Source organism: Macrobrachium nipponense, chromosome 15 (genome assembly GCF_015104395.2).
Source record: "Macrobrachium nipponense isolate FS-2020 chromosome 15, ASM1510439v2, whole genome shotgun sequence".
Lineage (NCBI taxonomy): Eukaryota > Metazoa > Arthropoda > Malacostraca > Decapoda > Palaemonidae > Macrobrachium > Macrobrachium nipponense.
In genome coordinates this window covers 8,148,637-8,160,779 of record NC_087208.1, presented here as the reverse complement: position 1 = coordinate 8,160,779, position 12,143 = coordinate 8,148,637, and the positions used below count along the sequence as shown (strand labels likewise).

At 37.8% G+C, this 12,143-nt stretch overlaps 1 protein-coding gene across 1 annotated transcript in view; it reads left to right on the top strand.

Moving 5' to 3' along the window:
* Window positions 1-12,143, top strand: part of LOC135226990 (uncharacterized) — a 63,969-nt gene that overhangs the window by 466 nt on the left and 51,360 nt on the right. The window lies entirely within an intron of this gene.

The following is a 12,143-nucleotide window of genomic DNA, read 5'->3' as shown; positions in this document are numbered from 1 at the left end:
GGTATCCCTATTGTACAGTTGACCTCAAGACGTTTTGCCAACTATTCATGTATCGATAATTGTAGGCTTACAAATAAACATGCAATAGGTCGTTGCCTCCCATACTCAAATGCTCCAAATTGACCAGAAATTCTCGCTATGATACTTCGGCCCGTCGAATTATTTCCTTCAATTATTCCCTTTTATGAATCCTGCCCCGGTCACAAATTCCCCAGTTGTATACCAGTATTGCACAAGCACCTATTTTTAATGCCTTGCCCCTAGATTAAGCTAGTTAAGTTATTACTGATCAAAAATCCCCTTGTAATTTGGGTGCGGGAATTATTTTCAAGAAGATTCTATGGTTAGTTTTTAAGATATGTTGCCTCGCTATTTTCAGGGGAGGTTCCAGTAAGTAAATACTTGGTGACAGTTGGGGAATCCTTCACTTGTAAGAAGACCAGCATGAACCCACAGCAAAATTGTTTTTTATCAATTTACTGCTTCTTATTCTTCGTCTTTGGTCAGGGAATCGTGATGGTCTTTTTTCTTTTTGGCGAAACTTTAGAGTCCAATTTGTGTAAGGACATGAAAGACTTTTAATTTTCATGAACAGTTAAAAAAGATCTGTTTCCAGCTACGTCAGTTTAGATAATGAGGACTCCTCCATAACCCTGCGCACTTTTTGCTTCTGTATGAAATGTAACTATCCTTCAAATTTATTGCGTTGCCGAAATCCCAACTCTGTGTAGCTGTAGCTTTAACGGTTCTTTCGTGCTTAGCCCCGATACATGTTTGGAGGTTCCTTCCTGTCTTATCCCACTGGCTAAATTGTAATTGTTACAACTGATGACGTACGCCCAGCCTTCGACCTTTTCCCCCTGCTTTGATTATGCCCAGGGATTTAAGGGTAGTGTTCGGGATGTTTCCTAGATAGTGACCCCCAAGAGGTCCATTCTTTGACAATGATCTTCAGAAACCTATCATCCCAGACAACAACCTCCGAGCGGTGTTGGGGGTCACTCACTATCTAGGAAAGATCTAGTATTCGTAAAATGAAGAACAAATTCATGTTGCCAATCTCCCGAGACTTTTAGTGAACTCATCCAATGTCTCTTTTCGCAACTATATGCTGATAAGCTATGAGTTAAGGTTTAAGAAGTGTACGTTCCACCTTACAGATATAAGTTCCATTCTCTAAAGAGCCTTTTTTTTTTCTTTGTTGATGTTGATGTTCTATGTTTCGTTTTCTAAATAGCATTTTTTGTTAATGTTCCAAGTTCTGTTTTCTAAAGGGCCTTTTTTGTTCCATGTTCCAAGTCTCATTTTCTAAAGTCTCTTTTGTCGATCAGGTTGAAAACTCAGGGTTAAGTTTATTCTGATTCATCGCCTAGTGACTATAGCTACATATTAATTTTACCCCTTTATCCAAAGGCCTCGCATTTGCATTATTAAAAAGTGATACTGCAATAAACTGCTGGGACAACGAATATAGTATGGACTTTTGTGGTATTGGGTTAGTTAAGGAAGATTTGTTCATTAAATAGGATGGCGATGATTAATTCCGTGCCAACAGTCAGCTGAGCCTGACCAATCAACAATGAACTTAGCTTCGGAGGTGATTTCTCTCTTTGTGACGAAGACAGCCGAGGGACTCACCTGTAATGACCCGCTGTGCTCCACTTCCTTTGCAATTGCAGTGTCTAGTTCCTGTTGCCGAAGGTAATCCTTTAACTGGAGAAGTTATTCATCTAAGAATGAGGCACACGGTCTGCCTGTCGTGTAAACAGTACTGGAAAAGGGTTCTTGCGTTCATTCGATTCCTTTTCTCGTTTCCGTGAAAGGTGAGCAGGAGTTTCCGAGAAGTTTGGTGGGTGATCATATCTCTTATGTTAAAAAAAAGGGGAGGGTGGGGCCCGTGCCGGTTTTGAATACATCCTTTAGCTTTAACCAGGAATAATTTGGATTGCAAAATATCGTGTGACAGTGTCCTCTGCTGAAGGTACCTTGCGATATATAGTATATCCGAGAAGTGACGCTGTCAGCGCATGCTAGTAACGCAGTCGAAGAACCTAATTACTCACTATCACCCGTAAGCACAAGCGGGAGGAATACTGCATAAATTAAGAAATTGGAGGAAATATATTTATAACCTAAACGGTTTCGATGTAGTACAAAAGTGCTATCTATATTCACATGTGGGCTCTTTCCTCCTCTTCTCTCTTAATTGCTCTCTAAAAAAATGTTTCTTAGAATAAAATGAGAAAGAAACAAATCAACAAATTTTTCTAGAATAAAATGAGAAAGAAACAAATCACAAAAAATGTTTCTTAGAATAAAATGAGAAAGAAACAAATCACAAAAAATGTTTCTTAGAATAAAATGAGAAAGAAACAAATCACAAAAAATATTTCTTAGAATAAAATGAGAAAGAAACAAATCACAAAAAATGTTTAAAAAATTGAGAATTAAAATGAGAAAGAAACAAATCACAAAAAATGTTTCTTAGAATAAAATGAGAAAGAAACAAATCACAAAAAATGTTTCTTAGAATAAAATGAGAAAGAAACAAATCACAAAAAATGTTTCTTAGAATAAAATGAGAAAGAAACAAATCACATCCAGCAGATACTGAGATTTTATTACTCTTCTGGTTTGCATGCGTGCTACTTCCATGCGTCAGGCTGTGCTAATTGAGTGTGTTAGTTGTCCGTTACCTACTCTTGAATAATAGGATGCCAACAAAGCGTCCAATAAAGAGGCATATGAGGACACACAAGGATTGTTGGAGAATAAAACTGGTGATGGCAAGACATCTGAATCACAACTCCAAACTTACATCATGATTCGACAGATATCATTGATTATTCTTACGAATAAATCTATAATACAGTATTTCTTTCGGGTCTTGTCACGCGGCATTATGATTCTTAATAAGAATAAAAACTCCGATGAGTAGTAATGGAAGATGTTTATGAGATAATAAGGAAAAGAATGAGAGCACCAAACAAGTTACTCTCCCAGCAGCCACATCGTGAGAACGTAACAAACAAACCAGTCCTGACCTGACCGCGCGTCGCCCTAACGGTTTGGACGGGCACGGAATGTTTTGCTGAAAGGAACCGGTTTCCTGCGGTCACCCGAAAAACTTTCTCGAAAATGCCTGTAGCGATCGTTTCACAGATTGTGCTTGAAGTGTCCTTGGCCTCTGCTCCTCCAGACGATGGTCGTTACATCTCACCCTTTTGTTATTGTGATGAACTAGTATTATTATTATTATTATTATTATTATTATTATTATTATTATTATTATTATTATTATTATTAACAACCATATGCACCTTTCACATGGGATATGCTTCAAATTGTATCAAATTGTCATACCAACTGAATGCAAGAGCAAAGAATAAATAAAAGTATGTAAAACAGCAGAAAACGACGGATATATCAACATGGGTCACCTGATCTACGAGCATTTCTAGGTATGAGCAATAAACAGCTTGGAAATTATCTTTTTTAGATAGAATCATCGTTAATCAATGTACCAATTTTGGCCTTTTTGGCGGACATTTTTGACATAGTGACAGCCATCTTGGATATTTCTAGACAGCAAAATTATGCATCTAAGTATGTAGAAGCTTACTTTCAATGTTTTAACATAAAATGGGAGTGACTGAGGAATTCATGCGTGATTAATCAATTAAATGTCAATATTCAGATATCCGACAGAAGCTATTTTGAAAACCTGCCGGCCATCTTGAAAAATGGCAAAATTTTATGTGGCCGAAAGTTGATGATGAGCCAGAAGGTCAGGAAGAATCGTTGTGCCAAATTTCATGCTTGTATCACCATTTGCACTTTTCCCCTATTATTTTGAAGTTACCACTATTTACGCATTTACTATGTATTTCAAGGACGGCGAGTCATCCTTTATCTTAAATATCTTTCAAACCAATTATTTGATCGAAACGGTACTTTGACAGTGTACAAGACACTTCCCGCACATTTTGGTAATATGGTGCATTGTCACTTCTACTTATTAAGGCATTTACTCTTGATTTTTAAAGGTGAAGTCTTAAGTGTCAGCGGGAGTCATTTACAGATTCGAACATCCACTATCCCCCAATTCTTCCCTCTCCCTCCCTCTCTTTCTCTCACTTTCTTTATTGCTGTTTTTCTCATTTCTCCCCCAATACCTCTCTGTAATTTACAATATGAAATAAAATATAGTTTTCCATAACATTTTTCAATACCAGCAAGTAATTGGAGCGTTCATAATGAAAAGGATAGCGAGGTTTGACACAGTGACCATAATGTGATTAATTTTTCCCAATGATTCTGTTTATTGTTTGTCTATATGGTGTTTGTACGTTGCATGGAACCATGGTTATTCAGCAACGGGACCAACGGCTTTATGTGACTTCCGAACCACGTCGAGAGTGAACTTCTATCACCAGAAATGCACATCTCTCACACCTCAGTGGAATGCCTGAGAATCGAACTCGCGGCCACCGACGTGGCACGCCAACACCATACCGACCACGCCAGTGAGGCGCTTGTTTTCTGTTTATGTGTCAGGTAATAACGTCATGATAAGGGGTTGTCTGTCGGTTGCAGCAATCGTACTATAAGTATTCACTACGTAATTGATGGAGACAGATTTTTCATTGCTGTTATGGACACTGTTACTTTGCATCGTTGCAGAAATGTATTTGCAATACGACTCCTAATAGTCCAGTGGAAAACACCAAACCTTGTTTTGTCACATAGCAGATGTTTTAATCAGCATCATCACATTCGACACAATTGTCAAAATTTTCTTCCCTGGAATGAGAAATTGTGCGAGGATTTTTACATTCCCTCTCTGCATGGCAGGCACATAAGATAGAACATGAAATACAAGCACTGGAGCAGCTACTGCACGCAGTGGAACAACAGTGTAATAAAGCGCATCCACATTTATTCATTTTTAGTACTGATAGAGGAACAGGTGATACATCTAATGACTAGGCGGTTAGTTCCAGTTTGTTTGTGTTAGTGTTTATTTGCCAGCCATAATGCACAGGATTAAGTACAGGTTGATCAGCTTCAAGGGCACAGCTCCAGATTGCATCTTGCAGGTGGGCTCTATGCACACGTTGTTCAAAAGTTTCTTTAGTAGTACCCTTAGATTTGGAGAAGAATTGAACTTGTGACTGGCTATCTTGTTTCTCCAAAACATGTATCGAAGAGATGTCATATCGGATTTATTTGGAAATCCATAACATGATGCTATAAATGCTGTGCATTGAAACTTGACCTTTAGAACTGTTTCTCTCAATTTCCCAGAAACAAAACACATTGTCACATCCTGAAAGCCCATGAGCAGCTAAAACCTTGTCTAAGATATCATTGTGCTGTTCAACTGTGGCCTTTATGTCTACACAGTTTCTTCCTGAACTTGAACCAGTCATAACCAGATTGCATGTGAGCAATGACATGTATACTGCGTTTACCAGAACTAGCCAGATGAATGACCTGGTAAATGATGACCACATCAGCTTCCTCGTGTGTTGTACAAAGATCAGGTATCTTTCTTGCACATTACAGATCTCTGTTGGAGTTGTTTCAGGTTTCATAACTACCAGCAGTCTTCTCCCTTGACATAATAGGTCATTCATCTCACAAAGATATTCACAGATAAGATTGATTAACTGATGCTTCTCTCTGTAACAGTGGGACAAACCTTTTGAGATGGGAGTGACGTTACCATGGTCAGCTTATGCTGTCAGCTGGCATTTTTTCTAGCTCGTGATGTCTGAGTAGTTTTCTTGTGCTGTTAGCATAGTATCAGTCAATGATAAAATATGTATCAACAATCTTAAGACGAATACATGTGTACTTTACAATAACTTTTATAGTCATGAACAAGTCCATGGGAAGGCCAGTGGACTATCCATCTAGAACTATTTTATATGGAGGAACAGATTTACGATCTGTGAGCTTAACTTGAAGTTTTGTCTTCAATGTAGAATTAGATTTTGTGAGACACTTCTTGCCAGATTCATCAAACATTGATGCTGGAACACTGACAAGTTCACGTCCCAGAGCATCCTTCATGTCAATGTCTCGGACTTTCTGTAAACATAGTACCCTGGAAGAGATCAGTGATGTGTCATATACTTTAACATCAGCACTGCTGACCTCCTTCCTAGATATAGACATGGTTACCACTGCCTTTGAGAGTGACTTGTGAAAACTTTGAGGCCACCCTTCTTCATAACTCTTCATCCATTCTTCTCCCAGTTGGATAGAGTTAGCAACATTAACAGGTGCAGTTGATATCCTTCCAGTAACAAGACGAATTTAGGTAAAAAAATCACAGGTATAAAAAATCACAGGAAAAAAAAGCCGCATTAACCTTTCCTAGATAGTGACCCCTAAGGGTTTTAACCTGGTATGTATCCATGTTTAGCACAAGCCTGTTGGGGATTTTTTCTGAAACTCAGTATGTATCCACCTTTGCAGCGTGTTTAGTACAAACTCGTTGGGATTACCGTAAAAACATAAACAAAAGACTGTAAATATAAAGATAATGTCTCCAATAATCATTGTGAATTCTCCCCTGTGACTTTATTACCAGCCACCATAACTTAATGTGACTTCTTTTTGCCTGTAACTTTCTTTCCTAGCTAAAATTGTGACTCTTTTCCTATGACTATTTCCAGCCACCAACAAGGCATGCAGGTAAACAAGGTTATTCTGAATCTTCTGTTCATCTGTTGATGCACCCTTATCATGTGTTGTAACTGTTAGCTGCATATCTACGTATATCAGATAACAACATAACATCTTTCTTGAGCAGTGCACATGTATGGAGGCCATATGCCCATCGCTTCAGCGCAGATGGTTTGAGAGTTATACCCATTATACCCCTAAAACTCTTTGTATTGATCTGAAATAATTTTCTTCCACTCACCAGGTTGAGGATGAATAACATGACTGACTTTTAAGAACTCCTCCTGCACTGAGCCAGGCCAATTTTGACATAGAATGCAGATAATACAGGCAGTACCTGGAAAGATAACAATTGTTATACATCACAACACCATCAATGCATTATTCCACAGAGTATGTAAACACTGAATAATAATGACATATGATGCATAGGCGGTAGACCAGCTGAGAATCCATGTTTTTTTTTTTTTATTCACGCTTATTTGTTCCACCACAAGATGGTATGAGATATTGCCTTGTGATTTGCACACAACGTAAAGTAAAGAAACTAAATTCAGGGTAAACTTTTTTTTACAGTGGTGGAAATATATCGACCTTCGCCACTTCTACGCTAGCAGGCAAATGGCTAATGATTTTTCCCATTAAGGTCATTCAAATAAAAAATTGCCTATATTCCTTATAGGCACTGAGTCGCAATGAATTGACGTTCTGCATAGTGCTAGTTTATATTTTTGAAAACTGAAAGGTATTTTGTATACATACAAATATAGATAAAAGATATGAACATAAAACCGACAAGACATATATCGCAGGATATTTTCTTTCAAACATACAGAGCTGCATTCCAGTGTCCAATATATATTGATTAATTTCTTGCTGATATTTTCGTTTAACCTGAAATACGAAATATCAGCAAGAAATGAATAAATACAATGGTTATTGGAGTTCAGATCAATATGTTTGAAAATTGAGGTACAGAAATTAATCACTTACCCTAAAGCTGTTCTTGGTTGGTGTATATCCTTCTCTCTGAACCACGTGTAGCCATTTCCTTTTAAGTCTTTCATCCTTAGGGAAGGAAAATGCACCAAGTTCTGAGTTCTTATCGTAATTCCCTCGACAACGAGGCACACAGCACTTGTTTGGCACTTTAAAACAATGCAGATGAGAAAATTAACTCTGCGAGAAAAATTTACGAAGTCACCCCATCCGGGGTTAGTGGAATACTGATTCATCTCAATGATGAGGCCGTGGATGGTCGCCCCACCTTGATGACGTAGGTCATCTTATCAGGTTCAGTGGCCAGGCCTCCTCTGGTTGAGTTGGTCCTGGATTAGGTTATATTTTGAAAATATATAAGGAATGAAATAAATATATATATATATATATATATATATATATATATATATATATATATATATATATATATATATATATATCAGTTGACATCAAATGAACCCATAGCACAATCATTCACAATCATTAAAATTACAGTGTCTTAGCAGTTATTAAAATGAAAGGAGTCATTCAAGGTACACTCATTTCAAAATTTCTTTACTTCAAGTTATACAACAAAATCCACACACACACACACACACCCATATATATATATATATATATATATATATATATATATATATATATATATATATATACACAAACACACACATACACATATAAAGGGTTTTGTCATTTATAGACGCCAGACTTTTTATTTTCACGATCGTTTAACCACAAGTATGATTTATTGTCGAATTCTCAGTACCTCGGGAATAACTTACACCCAAGGGAAATCATAAATGATAAGTGCCTCTGCAGGCATTGGCCAGGATTCTGGCCGTTGTTTTGTATACAAACAACGATAGACATTGATTTTGACCATAACAGTACTGAGAATTCGACATTAAGCCATACTTGTGTTTAACGATCGTGATCATAAAAAGTCTGGCGTCTATAAATGACAAAACCCTTTATATGTCTGTGTGTGTTTGTATATATATATATATATATATATATATATATATATATATATATATATATATACCATACACCATCTTCTCGTTTTAATGGAATGTCTATAGACAAATAAAAAACATACGGGATTCTCGTAGAGTCATTAGTGGTGAGGTTGCTGGCCCCATAGCCTTTTCTTGAAGCCAGAAAAGGCAATAACCTATTTATGACTGGGTGTAATGGTGTTTGGTAGTAGTGGTTCCAACTCGTGTCTTGCAAACGAGAGCCGAGAGTTACACAGGTTGGTTATCAATTACAGATATAGCAGTCATTAAATTTGTTAAACATCAACAACATTTCATGTAATCATTATCATAAGGAGAGAGTATATTGCTTGAAAAGCCTTTTTATTTTATCTAGCACAGAAAAGGCAAATTGAAGCCATCAGCTCCTCAAACAGACATGAGCAAATAAGAATAAAGCAATCGGCAAACATACAAGTAACATCATCTTTTATTATTAAAAGGCATTCGAGATATCTGAGAAAATTGAATGCAGCAGCAGCAGCAGCAGTACCCAGGTACGTATGTAGCCTACAAAGAGTTTCAAATTCTATTGATCTGCAGAAGAGGAGACGCTCGAGGCCTGGTTGCACCTTTACCTACTATGAGAGTTCTTGTTTCAACCAATCGCGTTCCATTGTGCATGTAGATAATACTAGACCTTCTTAGATCGCCACAGGGCGGGCATTCAGATTTGCAGCAAAGTTCGGGCTCATAGTTATTACTGTTCCTCAAAAGAGCTCGACATTGTCCCTGGCAGATATGCATAAGAGCTTTTTGTGTCTGCCTATGATATCATATGGTAATGACTTCACGAAAATTCTGAATGTATTTTGCGGCTATAAATTCATAATCACTGTAGACGAGGTATGCATATGTATAATGACAAAGCTTAGGCTACAAGTGCCGTTGAATGTCAAATTTACACAATCTCGGAATAAACACCGAAGGGGAATTTATAAGTGACGAGTGATCACTTTTCCCTTTTAGCCGAATCGTAGCGTCTCCGAAAAGTTGTCGTTTCCCACCATTCATTCATTCATTCATTCATTCATTCATTCATTGGGTGGCTCGAGTCCGTCCATCTGGTGTAGCCGCTTTTCACTTATCAATTCCCCTTCGGTATTTATTTCGAGGCTGTGTGATTTTGATATACAACGGCATTTGCAGCTTTTGGTTGTTGCCAATATAAAAAATGTCATTGTGTATACGATAAGGATCCATATGTGTATTGAAAAATAAAACCCTCAGAGCTTTGCTATTTCTATCGGATAAAAGAAAAATGCATTCGTGCTAGTGGTAGTGAACCAAATTCATTATCATGATATGAACACCCTCTACTGTTCAATACGCACCGTTCTCTCTATTCCAGCGCAATTCAACTCAGCTACATACGGCAACTTCTTCGCTTTTTTAGAGATGCAGACTTTGTCGCGCAGTTTCCGTTTCTGCTGCAGCTACACTTGGGTATAATTCTTTGTCAAGCAAAAGAACCAAGTGGATCTAGTGATGGTCACCATTTTCGAAAATGAGCGGACATTCACATAGAATGAATATTCGCCAGAAATTGTCTACGGAATAGAATGTCTATATGTGAAAAAGGACGAGACATGAGCAGAAAAAAAATCACATGAATTAGAAATGAATATGGCAGAGAGAAGGGGGCCAGGGTTGGTTGGGGGGGGGGGGGGCGGATAATGCTTTTATAAGTAGCCGTGTACATAAGGCAGAACAAGAAAGGAAAAGCCGCGAAGGTGAAGCGAAGTGAAATATCCCAACCTGTCTTGACGAGTATTTTGATGAGTGACAGAAAGCATCTCAAAATGGCGTTTGCAGAAAGCCAGCGGATAGACCCAAGAGTTGATCAAAACAATGCTCTGGAAAATCCAATTGCAATCAATATGAAGGATCCGCATCATAAATAGCCTCATGGATGTGATTTAAATAAAACAAGTAACGTGTCGTTACAGAACGGTGGAATTCCTTTTCTAAAACTGATTTAGATAAAAGCAGAAACTTCCTTCATTTCATCTGTGATAACAACCATCTCTATTTGACTGTAAGGCCTGCGTGCCAAAGCTGACTCCGTCCTTGGCCATAGGCTACATGTTGGCCCGCACCTGGGCGCCCCTCTCCCTCCCCTCCCTAACACCTGTGTTTTTTGAAGCCGTCAGGTATCCTGAACATGAAAAAGGATTGTAACACTGAAAACAGCGGAATGCAATAGTTGTTGTGAAGGCCGCGTGTGTGAGGGTACCATCAGAACGCAATGACCTCGATCGACAGCAAAATTGTCGTGCAACACTATGAGGTCATCAGATTGATTATTTCTTCAGTGATATATTATGTTATTTTCTATTATATTATATTACATTATATCTACTCCCAGAAATATAACAGTAAACCTGTTTCATATCAATATTTCCCTATTAGAAATTCATGTTATAAGTTTCATCTAGTGCTGTTTATTTTCTTTGTTCACATGGATGCGAATATTGACCATTTTTGAAAAATATTGTTTATACCTGAAATTTTTATACGAACAGCACTTGACACATATGGATAAAAACCGCGAAGTTTAACTACGATATGGTTTTGCATTATGAGTTCAATTTAAAACTACCTAATATCCTTTTAAATGTCCAGCTACAGAAAAACATCTAACTACGACAAATAGATGACCTTCAAGAAATTAATGTACAATGAAGATTTGAAAGTCCATTCGAGAACATTCAGGCTTTATCATTTCCTGATGCAAAACTCCAGCCACTGATGTATGTGACTACTACCGCTTCAGTTTCAGTGTCAGTGTCATCACCTTTTGTTTTTCTCTCTCTTTTACACTAGAATGGCCGCAACTTGCCAGATATTCTAGTCCAGCCCATCCGCGTCGATCTATTCCGGGTAGTACTTCTGCTTCCGGCTTGATCGGTCATTTCAAGGTACCGACCAGATAGTTGCCTTTTGATTTGTTGCCAAAGTCTCTTCTTCCAAACGGCAGAAGTCGTACCATTTCCACAATCTTTGTTGGGACAACAATAGTTCAAAGATCACCATTGTTGGCGTACCATGTTGTTTCAACCTTTTGTGCATGGCATGCCAAAATACATAGAAGCTTCGAAGGAGCATCTATGTATTTTGGCATATTTTATGGGATTCATTTCTTGTGCCATATCTAGAGTAAGCAAACAGAAATCAGGTTAGTAAGCCTCTGAAAAGTCTCTCCCATTAATAATTGCATCTTGTTGGCAGCTCCTGCAGTGAATAGCAATCTAGAATTTTTTATGCCTGAGCATAATGATACGAGATGAAGAGACATCTATATTAGTTACAGAAATTACTTGCTGCATAAAATAATTTGGGTGTCAGTGTCTTTTTGTCCAACGCCGGTTCGTAGATTGTAAGACTGATTTAAAAGCAAGGGATGTCGTT